At 46.9% G+C, this 16,416-nt stretch overlaps 1 protein-coding gene across 1 annotated transcript in view; it reads right to left on the minus strand.

Annotated features, from left to right (window-relative positions):
• The window catches only part of TMEM232 (transmembrane protein 232), a 1,143,478-nt gene extending 1,127,625 nt beyond the window's left edge, over positions 1 to 15,853 (minus strand). Inside the window, exon 1 of the mRNA XM_069625485.1 lies at positions 15,740 to 15,853. The gene's annotated coding sequence lies outside the window, so the exon portion shown is untranslated. The remainder of the gene's footprint in view (positions 1 to 15,739) is intronic.
• Positions 15,854 to 16,416: the final 563 nt, after the last annotated feature.

The following is a 16,416-nucleotide window of genomic DNA, read 5'->3' on the forward strand; positions in this document are numbered from 1 at the left end:
ACCACTAGTTTCCCGGTGGCCCCCGCTTGGCACTTCTCCCCTTACACTTCCCTACACTTGCGTGATCTGAATGACACAAGGCCTAGCAAGATTGTTGTTTTGTCCTCCTTCTGTTTACCCCTCCTTGTCTTGTCGGGCCTACAATTTGTGTACAGAATTTGTGTACAGGCGCTTTGCAAATGCCATATCATATCATGCCAGCACCAGGCAGATAGCATTGAGGTGACTGCTGGAAACGTGACCAGACCCTGCCACACAACTACTCTGCCACCGCCTATAGGTGTCCTCATCCTGAGCATTGTAAGGAAACAACAGACAAAGACAAGGAACTCCACTGTGTGCACCTGATAAGGCCAAGTGCCAGACCTGCTATCCTCATTTCACCAGCAGATTAGTTGCTACAAAACTACTCACCAAAAGACATCACCATGTATCTCCTCTATCCACAACCCATGCACACCCTTGTTAGGGTTCGACTGACCAATTGCCAAATGGGTAGCTACCTTAGCGAACATCATCAATAGCTACCTTGCCCCCATCAAATAGCCACGGACCACGCACACACACACGCTCATGCTGATCAATGCTCACTCAGCACTTCCTCGTACTGCCGTGATCACCAACCTCATCTCATACAACAAAGTTAACGTCCTCTTCATTACCAAAACATGTTTTACCCAGTCATCTGCTCACATTTTCAACATCCTCCCACCCCTGGATACTGCATCCAACATCCTGACAGGCCAGGAAGGGCAAGAGGCAGAGTGACAATCACCCACATGAGCGATTAGCCATGTTCCATCATCGCCTTTCCCAGAACAAGCACATTCAAATCTCTCACCGGCTGGTTCCTTTTATCATAAAAGGAATCCATCACCTTCCCCTTCATCTACAGACCACCGCAAAGGGCTAACTCTTTTATCGACGACATTTTCCACTTACTCTCCTCTGCCAAATTAGCACACACTAATAATGTCTTTCGCAGAGATTTTAATGCCCCTGAGTCCCAGGCCAACAACCACACTTAAGGAGCACTATTCACCCTGACCGGATCCATTGACCTATGCAAATTGTGCTCTCCCAACACACAACAAGGACATTACCCTAGACCTAGTCTTTACATCCTCCCGCTTATCACCTGCACAGACCCTATACCACTCAACTAGTCTGACCATGCTGCCATCCTGCTGTTGACCACCTACCCAACCATGTCCCACAAATGTCAGGATAAACACCCCCTCACTCAGCACCTCTAAAACAAAACCTTCCTGGTCAAGGAGCTAGAAGCAAACATTGCAACTTTCCCACCACGGAGAAGGCCTCCGTCCTTCAGATATTATTCAACAACTCCGCTATGAAACTGGTGAACACTAATGCCCCCCTAAAAACCAGCCTTAGACCAAACCAACCGCCCCTTAGTACAACCCGAGCTCGCCTCCAAAAACTGTTCAATCAGAGCCCTAAAGGAATGGTGTTACAAAAAACGTAACCCTGGCTATTTCACCAACCTCAAATCTCTCAGTGCCAATTGTATGATTCTGATAACTGAGCCCAAAGCTGCTTACTACACCGCCACAATCGCAGCAGCCTCTAGCAGGAGTAAAGCCCTCGTCAAAGTACTAAAGCATTGTTTCAAGCCCTCATTCAATCCCAAAGGTACCAGCAGCAACATTCAGGCAGGATGTGTCTTCTAGCAGCGCGTTGGCCTCCAAAGATGGTCAGTTTCTTGGCCACGTACAGTGGTAGTCTGTGAGCTTGCTCTGCATTTTGCATAATGCAAATGCCACACCTTTGCATCCATTTTGTGACTCATCTGGGCGCTTTGCAGTAACAAGCACGATTTCTACATTCCTAAAGAACTGTGCTTTTTTAGACCCGCTTGAAAACATTTTTAAAGCATTTTATATGAATTTTTAAACTTTGATGGGTTTTATTTTCTCACTTTTTTATGCTGTCACTCCACTAGTTCTGTCTTCTAAAGTCAGCAATATGTGTTTCTCAATCATACACAGGTAGCTGCAGTCTGTCCTATCACAGAACACATTTGCCTGTATTCCTTGTCACTATGTTGCCAAAAGCATCCTACATCAGTAACCAGCAGGCACAACAAACCTCTGTAACTATGAAGCGCTTACACAATGCCTGATACGCTGAACAGAACAGTTCCTACATTGGCCAGTAAGCTATTGTTTGGGAAAACTTTCGCAGACATACGCTAGTTCTCAGGCGATGATTTCTCGTTCAAGTGTTTGTTTAGGAATCTAAGTGATTTGCCCGTGGCTGAAACTACCACGGGCAAAACGCTTGCATGAGAAAGGTGCGAACTACCAAAGGTTTGCACCTTTCTCATGCGAACACACATGCATACTCACACCCACACACACAACACAACACACCCATAACACCCCCTATCCACACCCTCAGCACACTCACACCCCAACATAAACAAACCCCACTTATCTTCTTCTTCACGCTGGGTTCCTGCAGCACCAGTTCCCTTTCACTTCCCGTGATCGGGAACCGGCGCCCCAGGGCCCTTTTCTTTTAAATTTTTTTTACCAGAAGGCTGCGGGGGTGTCTGTGAGTATAGTGAGTGGGGCGATGTGGAGGACACCCTCTGCCGCCCCCGTTTTTTTTTTACAATGCTACCACCAAAGGTTCAAACTTTTGGTGTTGGAACCTTTGGTGGTGGCATTTTTAGAACTTTTGGTCATTGCAACCATTTTGTTCGGTAAAATCTTCCTATACCTTTGTTTCGTGGTCTCCACAATAAACACAACCCCATGTGTTGTGTCTGGCCAATACTTATAATGTGATTCTTGAGGTGGAGGGTTGGTTTAGGCACCAGACAATACACATAATATAGAAATGTCCTTGCTCCTTTTGGTGAAAAATATGTTGTTTTATTTATTTTTTCTCTTCTCAGGAAAGAAATGTCACAAGGTGATTCAAATGTACATCACAGTTTGTTAATTAGTCACAAATCCTTGGTACACTCTCTCATCATTGAGATCTATTTGTAGATTAGCAATTATTCAAAATAACATTATTGAATTATTTGTCATTTCCTCAGTTTTTCTCACTCAGGGTAAATCAAAGGTACATCTTGATGTGCTGATTAGTCAGAAATCCTTTCCTCTACACATGTTTCGCCACATTAAGAGTACTGTGGATCATTAGGGAGTTCAGCTTTAATGACTTAGGGCCTCATCACGAGTTAGGCGGTAACGCCGGCACTAATAGCGCTGGCGCTATCTGCCCTACCGCCAAACCCACGGGCGCTATTAGTGCCGGATCACGGATTTGGCGGATTTGGAAATTCCCATTCCCCATTGAGCCCATTCGGGAATGCCCCATTCCCCATTGGGCTCAATGGGGAAATTTCGCGCTCATACCGCCGGCGGATTTCCTACCGGCGGTATGAGCGCAAATTTTCTGCGGATTTCCCCCCAGCTCAGAGCTGTGGAGAAATCTGCCAAAGCCCTGATTTGGCGGACCCTTAAATCCGGCGGTAACAGCGCTACTGTCGATTTAAGGGTTACCGCCAAACTCGTGATGAGGCCCTGGTCTATTGTGAGCTGAAAAGGAGAAGGGAAAATAAAAGTATAACCATATGAGGTCTATACTGTTTGCTTCCTTATCATATGACAATAAATGTCATTTTATGAGTGGTTGCTTTCGCATATCCACTTACTGTAATATTAGAGTCTTTGTTTCTGTAGGCCAATAGCACTCATTTATCACATATTTTTCTGGTGTTTGTTTGTTACTTTTCTTTTTCTGTTTGTTTAGATCTTTTTCCATTGCGCTGACGCTTCTCTTAAGGGATTTCTCTTTTCACGCTCTGAAATACTTGTGTATGAGCGTGATACAAATAAAATATCATATCATATCATATCATAAGAGATCAAAAACTGGAAGTACAAAGCATTAATAGTGGCAAAAAAACAAATACTAAGTAGACCTCGGGAAGCCAGGGAATTCATAGGGAGGACCGAGTCAGGATTCAGCCTGTGGTATGGCCTGACTCTTAGGGCCAAATAGGAGCCCAGGCAGGGAAAAGAATCCTATTGATGTCCGAGAATGGACAGTGATGTGGAGGTGGAGGTGAAAGAGTGTGTAGCAGTGCCACCAGTAACAAAAGTAAGGCGCCTAAACCACAACCGGTGTATCCCGTGGAGGTACCTGGTGATGTGTGGGCGAAAGATACGGACAACATCATGCGTCCTCTGGACATTTTAGGTGGCGATTTTAGATTTATTGTGGTCCTCGTGGACTATACCTCGAGGTGGGTAGAGGCAACAGTTTTGGAAACTGTGACGGCAGAGAAGGTGGTGACATTTCTCAAAAAGGTGTTCGACAGAGAGGGTGTGCCGGCGAGTATCGTCACTGATAACGGTGTGCAATTTGTGTCAGGACAGATGCAAGAATTCATGAAGAGCATGTGGATACGGCATCATAGAACCGCTTTGTACAATCCTGCGGCAAATGGATTGGTTGAAAGAATGTATAAGTTTGTTAAGGGTGCTATTCAACTAGCTGTGGCCAATGGTCTATGTTGGAGGGGTGTTCTATCAGAGGCTCTCAAGGCATATTGGTGCATGCCTTCTGTGTTGACGGGATGTTCACTGTTTGTGCTGATGCATGGTAGGAAGTCGGGTACCAAGTTAAGGGTGCCTGCTTTGGGTGGTGGTGGACATTCTGATGTAAACATACAGGAGGTACTGGAGCGGGTCCGCTTGAAACAGGAGATGGTCAGGAACCATTATGGTTCCAGAAAACCTTTGTCTGTGTCGGTAGGCGACCCAGGCAGGGAAATGACTGCGTCAAACAGTGGAGGGGCCTGTGTCAGGAGCTTGGGTGCAACATAAAGGGCTGAAGAGGTTGATGGTCAACAAAGGGACTAAATGGGGCTGGGTGTCAAGAAGTTCTAATACAAAGGAAGCGGAAGGGCAGTGAAAACCCAGATGCAAAGATTTGATTCAAGTAATAATACTCCTACTAGCAAAAGAGAAAGTGACCTTTGTGGGAAATCAATTGCTACATGAATATAACTCAATGGAGGTCTTGTTAAATGAATTGTACATGTGAAATCTTAGAACCACCACTTAATTCGTTTTTATTAGGACTTGAACTGACTTGGCTTACTGAATGATCCCTTCCCCCTCGCTCATTATCCCTTTCACCTATTCTTGCCTATACTATTGAAAAATTATGTTGCATGTAGGTTTGACAAGGGTGTGCTCCGGAAGCCTCTGAAAGAAGGATAACTTAATTAGCTTGGTTTGGGTAGAAAGCATGACACAATCCACCAGAAGAACATGTGCAGACCTGAGCTCTTCCGGTGCAGGAAGGAGAGAACCAGAAGATAGGCGTACTCTGTCTATGACTCAAGAGCCGCCTGTCTGTCAACACCAGACTCACCTCCTCACTCCTGCATCTCAGGAAGGAACTCAAGACCCTCCTCTTCAAGGAATGGCTCCTTCCTAACACCTAGGCGCACACACCCCTCCGCTCCCCAACAAAACCGAAACTGGGTGATCTGTGTTAGGGAGAATTCTCTGTTTAGGCTGAATTTCCTAACCTAGTGAGTCCCCCAGCAGCTTTGCTGGATTTCTGGAGTTTGTCTTTTCCATCCTGCCAAGAGTGAGACTCTTTTTCTCCCACTCTTGGACATGAATGTGTGTAATTCCTTTGAATGTCAATGTGTTCTATGGGCTATGGGGTCTTTTACTCCATAGGGTCTCATATGTTTTTCTATGTGTGTTACACCGCACCCTATGTGCCGTAACACTGGGGCGTCCTAGCGGACCTCCGTCATAGACTCCATACCCGGGGACTGACTACTGTCTCCCCGGGCATGTAAAGTCACCATTGGCTTTACTAGACCTAAATTTACTAACAGAACTAGTACAAACCATCCTATTGTGGACGTACTAGTAGGGGTAATTAGATTACTCCTGGGTCTGTTATTCGAGGGGGCACTGTCCCGTCCCCCCTCGTCGAGTTTTGGCTGGTGGCAGTGGAAACTACTTGTTATGTTCGACCCCGAATATAACCCTATGGGATTCTTCCCATTGTTGGAGATTGATACTTTTTCTCGTTAGTCTCTAACATACCACCGGTCTACTTATCTTAAATAAGTCTATCGGATGGTATTTTCTGCCAGAACTCGGTTTTTAAAATGGCATCTGTGTTCGTTTCTGTGACTCCTAAACCAAAGGTCGAGCCCTTTGTTCCACTTTTGGCGGGCTTCTGTACAGAGACCCTCCAAAGTGGTGCCATTCTGTCTGGGTTACCACAGGGGTGTGGGAGGGGGTTTAGGCACCCTGGACCGAGTTGCCTTGCCAACTCTGGTCGCAATCTGGTGTGATTGGCCCAAGTGGTGAGCCTCCCCGCTCACCACTTAGCGTGTGTTGATTGACAGCTAGGCTGAATGAATGGGGGTTTTCTGCATAAAAGCAGAGCTTTTGGGACTGGATCTTCAGAAGTCGCCACAGGACCTAAGAATCCGACGAGGGTAAAGCTGAGCCGTCCTGCAACGACGACACCTCCGGTGGAGCCCTGCTGAACCGACTCACCACTTCCTGACGACAGAGGAGATCTCCCAGCCGGAGAGTCTCTTCCCCTGACTGGTGGGAACAACCAGTCCCTTTTGCTTTTTCTTCGCCTCAGGACGCAGTGGTCGAATTGCCCGTGCAGAGCACCTCAGCAACCGGATAGCCACTACCCCTGTACCGCGACCAAAATGTGGTGCCTTGTGACGGAGCATTCCGTGGCTGGTCTCTTCCCTGGTGGTGCACCGGACTTCACTTTTCTTCGACGACGAGATCTTCTCTACTCTTGGCAAAGACCCGACGTGTATCCACCACCAGGAACAACTGCCCCCGCCGGAGCTGTCTCTCCACAATCAAGGTACTGTGTCCGCCTGGCTTCCCTTGTTGCCGGATAGAGTGAGGTGTCTTAATCCTCGCCTCTCCATAGAGTCGCCTCCAAGCTTTCTCTAGCGTATTGTTCTGAACTGGTCCAATCTTCCAATAACAATTTGCTACACAGACTCGAACGCATTTCCAAAAAGAGACTTTTGGGACATATCGCCTTGCCTCTCTCCGAGTGGGCCTGGCCTCTGAACTTTATGATCTATTGTGGTTCTTGTTTTCTTGCCTTGCATTTTTCCGTGAAGTATTGAACTATGTTGATTTCGTAACCTACTTATTTTTCTCTCCCGTCCTAACGAATACTAGAGTGCCATCTAGGTTGAAGCATACACCTCTGTCTGCAAATAAGTGATGCTGGTAAAACCTAGACTTGTCGAACTATTGTTAGGGGGATTGATCTTTCTCTTCGTAGAGTAATTGTAATTGAATTGTTTGCCGTGATAGTGCCAGAGTGTTTTCTATAGATGTTCCGTTATATATAAATACCTTTATATCTTTACACTGAAGCCTTGTTGCGTGTTTGCTTGTCTTACTGTGAAGACTTGCCCTATATTGTATACTCCACATACTGCTTAACTCTTCTTGAGAGAAGTCTGACTTCTCAGCCACAGCTGCCAAGTGAATCTGTGTGGTACAGACTGCTACCAAGTGGGTTTACTGCCAAACACCTCTAGTCCTAAATCTTTTGCAGTGGTCCCAGAGGGAACTGCACATGTTTCCGCCTAACACTGGTGTACAGCGGTGGGATTTGTATCGAGTATACAGTTTAGAGTGCTTTTCGACACTTTAGGATAACTAACCACAAAGCTTAGCACTAAAAAGCAACTTTCAAAAACATGTCTACGATCGAAGCTTACAGTCAAGAGTCCTTGTCAGGTGAAAATACTGAGAGTTTACGAGCTCTCTGTAGGGAAGAGAATCTTTCTGTAAGGGGCAAGAAGTTAGAACTAATAGAGAGATTGCTGGCGAACCAAAGTCTGGGTACTGGTTCAGAGGAACCAATTTCTCCAGCAAATGTAGATAACAGTGATGGTGTTGATCTAAATCATAATTCTGATGATAGTGATGAAGAGGCTGAAGAGGAAGGAGAGGCTAACGAAACTGTCTCCCCCGCTCCTCTACCTGCCTTACCCGCTGTACCTACGGGGCCCATACCAGGTCCCACATGTAACCCCGCTTATTTTGAACTCGAAAAAATGAAGCTCGAATTAGAATACAAACGGTTCTTGGCTCAATCTGAACGAAACCAAGAGCTCGAGTTCAGACGGATGAATGCCCAGGCTGAGCAGAAGCAAGCTGAGTTAAGACTCAGGGAAATAGAACTTAATCACGAGTTAGAGATGAAAAAGTTGTCTATGGAAAATGCTTCTCTCTCCTCCGGTTCCTCTAGGAGCTCCAGTCCCAAAAGACCCCGGATGCCGAAGGAATTAGTGGGTATGGATGAACCGAGATTGGATGTGTTGGATTGGTTAAAACTGTTTGAATACAATCATGGGCTCCAGGACATCACCGGGAACAATTTACTTCCCTGGTTGTTCTCTAGGCTCCTTCCTGTTGCGACTGATGTGGTAATGGAATTGGGGGAGGCGGATAAGACGGATTACGAAAGTGTGAAACTAGCTTTGATAGCTAGATTTGGGAAGACCCCTACCCAGTATCCTAAGAGGTTTAGAACCCTCAAAAAGCATGATGGTACCCCTTGGGCTACCTGGGTGAGTGAAGGGTTGAAAAACTTAGAGGGATGGATTAAGGGTTACAAAGTGAACACTTATGAGGGTATGAAGAATCTTTTTATGTTGGAGTCTATTTATGATGCCTGTTCTCCTGAGCTCAGACAGCACTTGGCTGATTCTAAGGAATTGGATTCCCGGAAGCTAGCTAAGTCTGCTGACTTATGGGTTGCCAACAGGGCTACCCTTAAGGATTCTGGGGCAACTCAGAAAAAAGATGAGGGAAAACAGCCTAAAAAAGACTCAAAAGAGAATTCTAATAACTCAAATTCCAAAGAGGGCCCCAAACAAAACCAGAAGGGTAAGCCACAAGGAAAACCGCAGCAGAATAGTGTTTCTTCTGGTGTAAAACCGGAAGGTGGCCAGAACAAGCCACCATTCCAAAAAGCATTCGGTAAATGCTTCGTTTGTGGCTCGACTGACCACGTGAAAGGAGATCCCAGATGTAAGGGTAAACCTTCAGGGGTCCAGCTTGTCTCCTTAGCCTTCGCTCCAGAGGAGGAAGTCCAAATGGCAAGTGGAAACTTCTACTGCTAGCTGACGAACCCATTGGAGTCTCAGCCAGCGTTTCTATAGCATCTCTGGGGTTGTGGGAACAACAGAATTTAGATGTCTATAATTCTATCCCCGATAATACTAAAGAGTATTATAAGGACAGTGTCCAGGTGAATGGTCAGGAGACTCCTACCATTAGGGACACTGGGGCCAGCATTGCTGTGGTGGATAAATCGTTTTTTCAGGCTGAGGATGTTGCTAACACACCAAAACGCCTCACCAAGTTAGCTGGAGGGCCTGTGCAGATGCTTCCCCAATTACCAGTTCTCATCCAGTGTAACGACATAACTGGAAAGATACCTGTCAGCATACAGAGTGAGGTACCAGGACGCGTACTGTTGGGTAACGATTTGAAAACTCTCGGAGTTGTATCGCATACTCCCAGACCTCCTAGTAAACGGTTGCAGGAGCTAACCAGACCCGCAAGAGAGAGGACCATGCGCGGTACTCTCCAGGAGATGATGAAGAAAGAAATCACTCCTGCCCCACTGGAATTATCGGCCGCTGTCTCGAAGAAAACAGAAGTGAAAGGGAAACCTAAGACTTCTGCCCCGAAACCAGCAGCCGGCATTACAGTACAGCCAACACGGACTTCCCCGCGGTTGTCCAAAGTTACACCCGTAACTCCACCTCTGGCTGAGGATGAGAGGGAGGTACAACCCTGTGTGGTAGAATTAGACTCTGAGGAAGAGCTAATAGAAGGCCAGGAACTCATTGGAGATCTGGATCTTGTTGACCATCCTGAGCTGCAGTCTTTACTGGCAGAAGGTGGACCCAGCAGGGTGGATTTCAGTAAGGGACAGAGAGAATGTCCAACTCTGCAAGGTCTTCGCCACCAGGCAGAAGCTCAAGCTGAAGGGCAAGAGCCTGGGAAATACAGGTTGCACTGGGAAGATGGCCTCTTCTACAGTGAACCGACCGAGTCTGCGCCTGGAGACTACAAACGACTTGTAGTACCCCAAGAGAACAGACCACAGTTCTTGCAGTTGGCCCACGAGATTCCTTTGGCTGGTCACTTGAGTTTCAAGAAGACTAAGGAAAGGCTCTCTCTCTACTTCTATTGGCCGAAGATGGGGGCCGAAGTGGAAAAACACTGCAGGAACTGCCACACCTGCCAGACCTCTGGTAAGGTTGGCTCCAAGAATGTGGCACCTTTAGTGCCTCTCCCAGTTGTGGGAGTCCCATTTGAGAGAGTAGGGATTGACATTGTTGGTCCCCTTGATCCTCCAACCTCCTCAGGCAACAGGTTTATACTTGTTGTAGTAGACCATGCTACTAGGTATCCTGAGGCAATTCCTATGAGGACTGTTACAGCTCCGGCTGTGGCTAAGGCCCTCCTTGGTATTTTTACTAGGGTCGGGTTTCCTAAGGAAGTAATCTCTGACAGGGGATCAAACTTTATGTCCCACTACATGAAAGCCATGTGGAAAACCTATGGAGTTACTTACAAGTTCTCAACAGCTTACCACCCACAAACCAATGGGTTGGTAGAACGGTTCAACCGAACCATGAAGAGCATGATATGTGCTTTAGAAGAACCCCTTAAGCGTAAGTGGGACCTCTTACTGCCATGCCTTCTCTTTGCTTATAGGGAAGTCCCTCAGGAGGGAGTAGGTTACTCTCCCTTCGAACTTCTCTATGGTCATCCCGTCAGAGGTCCATTGGCCCTGATTAAGGAGGGGTTGGAGAGTGCTCCTTCCCCCAAGCCAGTCAGAGTGACTGACTACGTGATAGGTCTCCGGAGGAGAATGTCGCACATGATGACGGAAGCAAGCGATAACTTGAAAGCTGGACAAGCATTGGTCAAGCACTGGCACGATCAAAAGGCTAACATGGTTGAGTTTGCTCAAGACCAGCTCGTTCTCGTTATGAACCCAACAAGGCAGAGGGCCTTGCAAGACAAGTGGATGGAACCCTTCAGAGTTGTGGGTAAACTCGGAGAGGTCAACTATCTGGTGGACTTGGGCAATCCCAAGGAGGCTCCGACAGTCTTTCACACCAACTGACTCAAAGCGTATGTCTCAAGAACCGATGTAGGAGCGTTGCTTCTAGCATCATCCGAGGAAGAAGAAGAGAGTGAAGCTCTTCCGGATCTCCTCAGAGGCTTACCTTTAGACGAAAAAGCTGAAGGAGTAAATCTCTCCTCCAATCTGACACCCGAGCAACAAGAAGAGTGCAAATCTATGTTGAATCAGTTTGCGTCTCTGTTCTCGCTTTCACCAGGCTTGCCCCTTGGGGCCAGCACGACATACTCACTGGTGACTGTTTGCCGGTCAAAAGCAGAGGATACAGAATGTCAGAAAACGTACATACCCACATCAAAGGTGAGGTCAGCAAGATGCTCGATCTCGGGGTAATAGAGCCCTCTACTAGTCCATGGTCTAGCCCAGTGGTGTTAGTACCAAAGGCCGGATCTAAAGAACTTAGATTCTGCGTGGATTATAGAGCTCTTAATGCAGTCACCAAGACTGATGCCCACCCTTTGCCAAGAACAGATGAGTTGGTGGATAAACTTGGCGCTGCCAAGTTCCTCAGCACATTTGACTTGACGTCAGCCTATTGGCAAATAGCCCTGACAGACCATGCCAAGGAGAAAACTGCATTTTCTACCCCCGTTGGCTTATACCAGTTTAAGGTAATGCCTTTCGGATTGAAGAATGCACCTGCTACGTTTCAACGGATGGTAAACCAGGTTCTGAATGGGATGGAGGACTTCTGCATGGCATACTTGGATGACATCGCAGTTTTCAGCAATTCCTGGGAAGAACATGTAACCCACCTGAGAGATGTTTTGCAGGCTCTTGGACGAGCCAATCTGACCATAAAGGCGAGTAAATGCCAAATTGGACAGAGTAAGGTAGTCTATCTTGGACATGAGGTAGGAGGTGGAGAAATAAGGCCTTTGCTCGGTAAGATTGAAGCTGTGCAAAATTGGACAACACCTACTACTCAAACCCAAATGAGAGCCTTCCTAGGCCTCACTGGGTACTACAGGAATTTCATAGAGAACTATGGGACCATAGCTTCTCCACTGAATGTCATCTCCTCGCCCAAATTCCCTAAAAAGGTTAGATGGAACGAGGTGTGCAATCAGGCTTTTGAAAACCTGAAAAAGGCTCTTTGCCAAGCCTCAGTACTCAAAGCTCCTGATTACCGCCAACACTTCATTGTGCAGACAGATGCTTCAAATGTAGGAATAGGTGCCGTACTCAGTCAACTGGATGGGAAAGGTAGGGAGCACCCCGTTTGCTTCATCAGCCGCAAACTGAAGGAACCTGAAACAAGGTTGGCAACAATCGAAAGAGAGTGCTTTGCTATCGTGTGGGCTCTGAAGAAGTTTAGGCCATACTTGTATGGTTCTACTTTTGTCATTCAGACCGACCACCAACCCTTGAGATGGTTAATGCAAATGAAAGGGGAAAACGCAAAACTATTGAGATGGTCGATCTGCCTGCAAGGGTTTGATTTCACCATTGAGCACAGGTCAGGGTGTCACCACCAAAATGCTGATGGTCTCTCTAGGATGTATGTCATCGACTAGAGGTATGAGATTCATCCAGGAGTGGATTAAATCCTCCTGTCCCTTAGTCTGGGGGGGGCGAGTGTTAGGGAGAATTCTCTGTTTAGGCTGAATTTCCTAACCTAGTGAGTCCCCCAGCAGCTTTGCTGGATTTCTGGAGTTTGTTTTTTCCATCCTGCCAAGAGTGAGATTCTTTTTCTCCCACTCTTGGTCATGAATGTGTGTAATTCCTTTGAATGTCAATGTGTTCTATGGGCTATGGGGTCTTTTACTCCATAGGGTCTCATATGTTTTTCTATGTGTGTTACACCGCACCCTACGTGCCGTAACACTGGGGCGTCCTAGCGGACCTCCGTCATAGACTCCATACCCGGGGACTGACTACTGTCTCCCCGGGCATGTAAAGTCACCATTGGCTTTACTAGACCTAAATTTACTAACAGAACTAGTACAAACCATCTTATTGTGGACGTACTAGTAGGGGTAATTCGATTACTCCTGGGTCTGTTATTCGAGGGGGCACCGTCCCGTCCCCCCTCGTCGAGTTTTGGCTGGTGGCAGTGGAAACTACTTGTTATGTTCGACCCCGAATATAACCCTATGGGATTCTTCCCATTGTTGGAGATTGATACTTTTTCTCGTTAGTCTCTAACATACCACCAGTCTACTTATCTTAAATAAGTCTATCGGATGGTATTTTCTGCCAGAACTCGGTTTTTAAAATGGCATCTGTGTTCGTCTCTGTGACTCCTAAACCAAAGGTCGAGCCCTTTGTTCCACTTTTGGCGGGCTTCTGTACAGAGGCCCTCCAAAGTGGTGCCATTCTGTCTGGGTTACCACAGGGGTGTGGGAGGGGGTTTAGGCACCCTGGAACGAGTTGCCTTGCCAACTCCGGTCGCAATCTGGTGTGATTGGCCCAAGTGGTGAGCCTCCCCGCTCACCACTTAGCGTGTGTTGATTGACAGCTAGGCTGAATGAATGGGAGTTTTCTGCATAAAAGCAGGGCTTTTGGGACTGGATCTTCAGAAGTCGCCACAGGACCTAAGAATCCGACGAGGGTAAAGCTGAGCCGACCTGCAACGACGACACCTCCGGTGGAGCCCTGCTGAACCGACTCACCACTTCCCGACGACAGAGGAGATCTCCCAGCCAGAGAGTCTCTTCCCCCGACTGGTGGGAACAACCAGTCCCTTTTGCTTTTTCTTCGCCTCAGGACGCAGTGGTCGAATTGCACGTGCAGAGCTCCTCGGCAACCGGATAGCCACTACCCCTGTACCGCGACCAAAAGGTGGTGCCTTGTGACGGAGCACTCCGTGGCTGGTCTCTTCCCTGGTGGTGCACCGGACTTCACTCTTCTTCGACGACGAGATCTTCTCTACTCTTGGCAAAGACCCGACGTGTATCCACCACCAGGAACAACTGCCCCCGCCGGAGCTGTCTCTCCACAACCAAGGTACTGTGTCCGCCTGGCTTCCCTTGTTGCTGGATAGAGTGAGGTGTCTTAATCCTCGCCTCTCCATAGGGACGCCTCCAAGCTTTCTCTAGCGTATTGTTCTGAACTGGTCCAATCTTCCAATAACAATTTGCTACACAGACTCGAACGCATTTCCACAAAGAGACTTTTGGGACATATCGCCTTGCCTCTCTCCGAGTGGGCCTGGCCTCTGAACTTTATGATCTATTGTGGTTCTTGTTTTCTTGCCTTGCATTTTTCCGTGAAGTATTGAACTATGTTGATTTCGTAACCTACTTATTTTTCTCTCCCGTCCTAACGAATACTAGAGTGCCATCTAGGTTGAAGCATACACCTCTGTCTGCAAATAAGTGATGCTGGTAAAACCTAGACTTGTCGAACTATTGTTAGGGGGATTGATCTTTCTCTTCGTAGAGTAATTGTAATTGAATTGTTTGCCGTGATAGTGCCAGAGTGTTTTCTATAGATGTTCCGTTATAAATAAATACCTTTATATCTTTACACTGAAACCTTGTTGCGTGTTTGCTTGTCTTACTGTGAAGACCTGCCCTATATTGTATACTCCACATACTGCTTAACTCTTCTTGAGAGAAGTCTGACTGCTCAGCCAGAGCTACCAAGTGAATCTGTGTGGTACAGACTGCTACCAAGTGGGTTTACTGCCAAACACCTGTAGTCCTAAATCTTTTGCAGTGGTCCCAGAGGGAACTGCACAGGTTTCCGCCTAACAATCTGCTCCCCGTTTCCTCCTCTGGTTGCTTGTAGATTCCTTGCTGCCAAATTGCCCGCCCCACCTCACCCCCTTTGTTAGCTCCCCTGCTTGCGTGTATCTGTGCCTCGCTCACCATGTCCATCCCCTATGACCTGCAAAGCGCTCCCTTGATTCTTGATCTGCGCTAAAAAAGACCATAACAATATGCAAATTTCGTTTTTTTCGTTTCTTTTTTCCCCTCTTTTTTAAGAGAACAACCTGTTACTTTACTTTTGCTTTTTTTATGTTAATTCGGATGTATGAATAACGCTCATATAGAAAAGTAAAAAAAAAAAGTAAAATGCTGACTTTTTACCTATTTCTAGTGATATTAATTTTACCACAAATCAACAAGCGTGATGCGACATTATACAAGGTCACCAATTCGAAGGCAGAATAAGTGTAATGATGACGTCAATAACTACAACCAATCTTTATCACAAACAATCAGGGTGTATTTTCACTGGGAAGTACGCCTTCCCTCCCTGCAGGCTCTATCGTTTGGCAAACCGAACCGTCTTATTGCTCACAAAGCCATTCCACCCGGCATTCCACATAACAGGAAGAGCGGCGCTCCGCAAAGCGTGTTATAGGCGAGCGACGTCACGGACGCGGATATAAACAACTCAAGTGCATCTCTCTCACCAGCAGCATTACGTGTCAAGACACTGAAAAAAAATCACAACATCACAGCCCCTCCTCCACCTTCGCCCCTGCCGTTTCGTAATACGGCATGAAAGTATCTCCAGGTATGAATCGAGCAATACTCACTGAAACTCGTGATCTAATCGACTGTCAGAAGAGTTGCCTTGGGTCTCCGTGAGCCTACTACACCTCCGCATTCATTGAGCTCGTCCCTCCTGCACGCGAGTTATTGCTGCTGGTGGCTCAGAATGCGGATTGTTGTAGCAACAGACGCCTTAGAAACACGCTCTGCCCGCCATGCATTTGAAAGTTCAGATCCACTAAGCAGCCCTGCATCCCAGCTACAGTTTTCTCGTCTTCAAGGCACATCTGGGGTTGGAATTATCCGCAATCACAGAAGCCGTTGGTTCAGACCCATAAACACATTCGTATTTAGTTCATAAAAACGGTTTCTAAAAGAAAAGGAAAATGGTAGACAAAGACAACGGAGCCTGTTATTACCATCAACTTAATACTTTACCGAGGCTTCTTCATGGGTAGTTAACACATTGCGGTTGCCACGCCGCATGGGTCATTTCGGCTTGGGGCATCGTGTCATGAGTGAATATGACGTAATGGGCATATACTAGAGTGTTTGTTTTGTTCCTTCAAACCACGCTTTTAAGTAGCGGCCGTTGGTTTGTTTTGGCGCGAAAAGAAAAGGAAGCACCACTAATTAGAGTACTCCGAAGTTCAATTTTTGCTGTAAGTACGCTGTGGACATTTTTCTTCTGTTAGCAGCTGCAGCGACCGCCCATATTCAG

This window comes from Ambystoma mexicanum, chromosome 6p (genome assembly GCF_040938575.1).
Source record: "Ambystoma mexicanum isolate Mex_15411 chromosome 6p, UKY_AmexF1_1, whole genome shotgun sequence".
NCBI lineage: Eukaryota > Metazoa > Chordata > Amphibia > Caudata > Ambystomatidae > Ambystoma > Ambystoma mexicanum.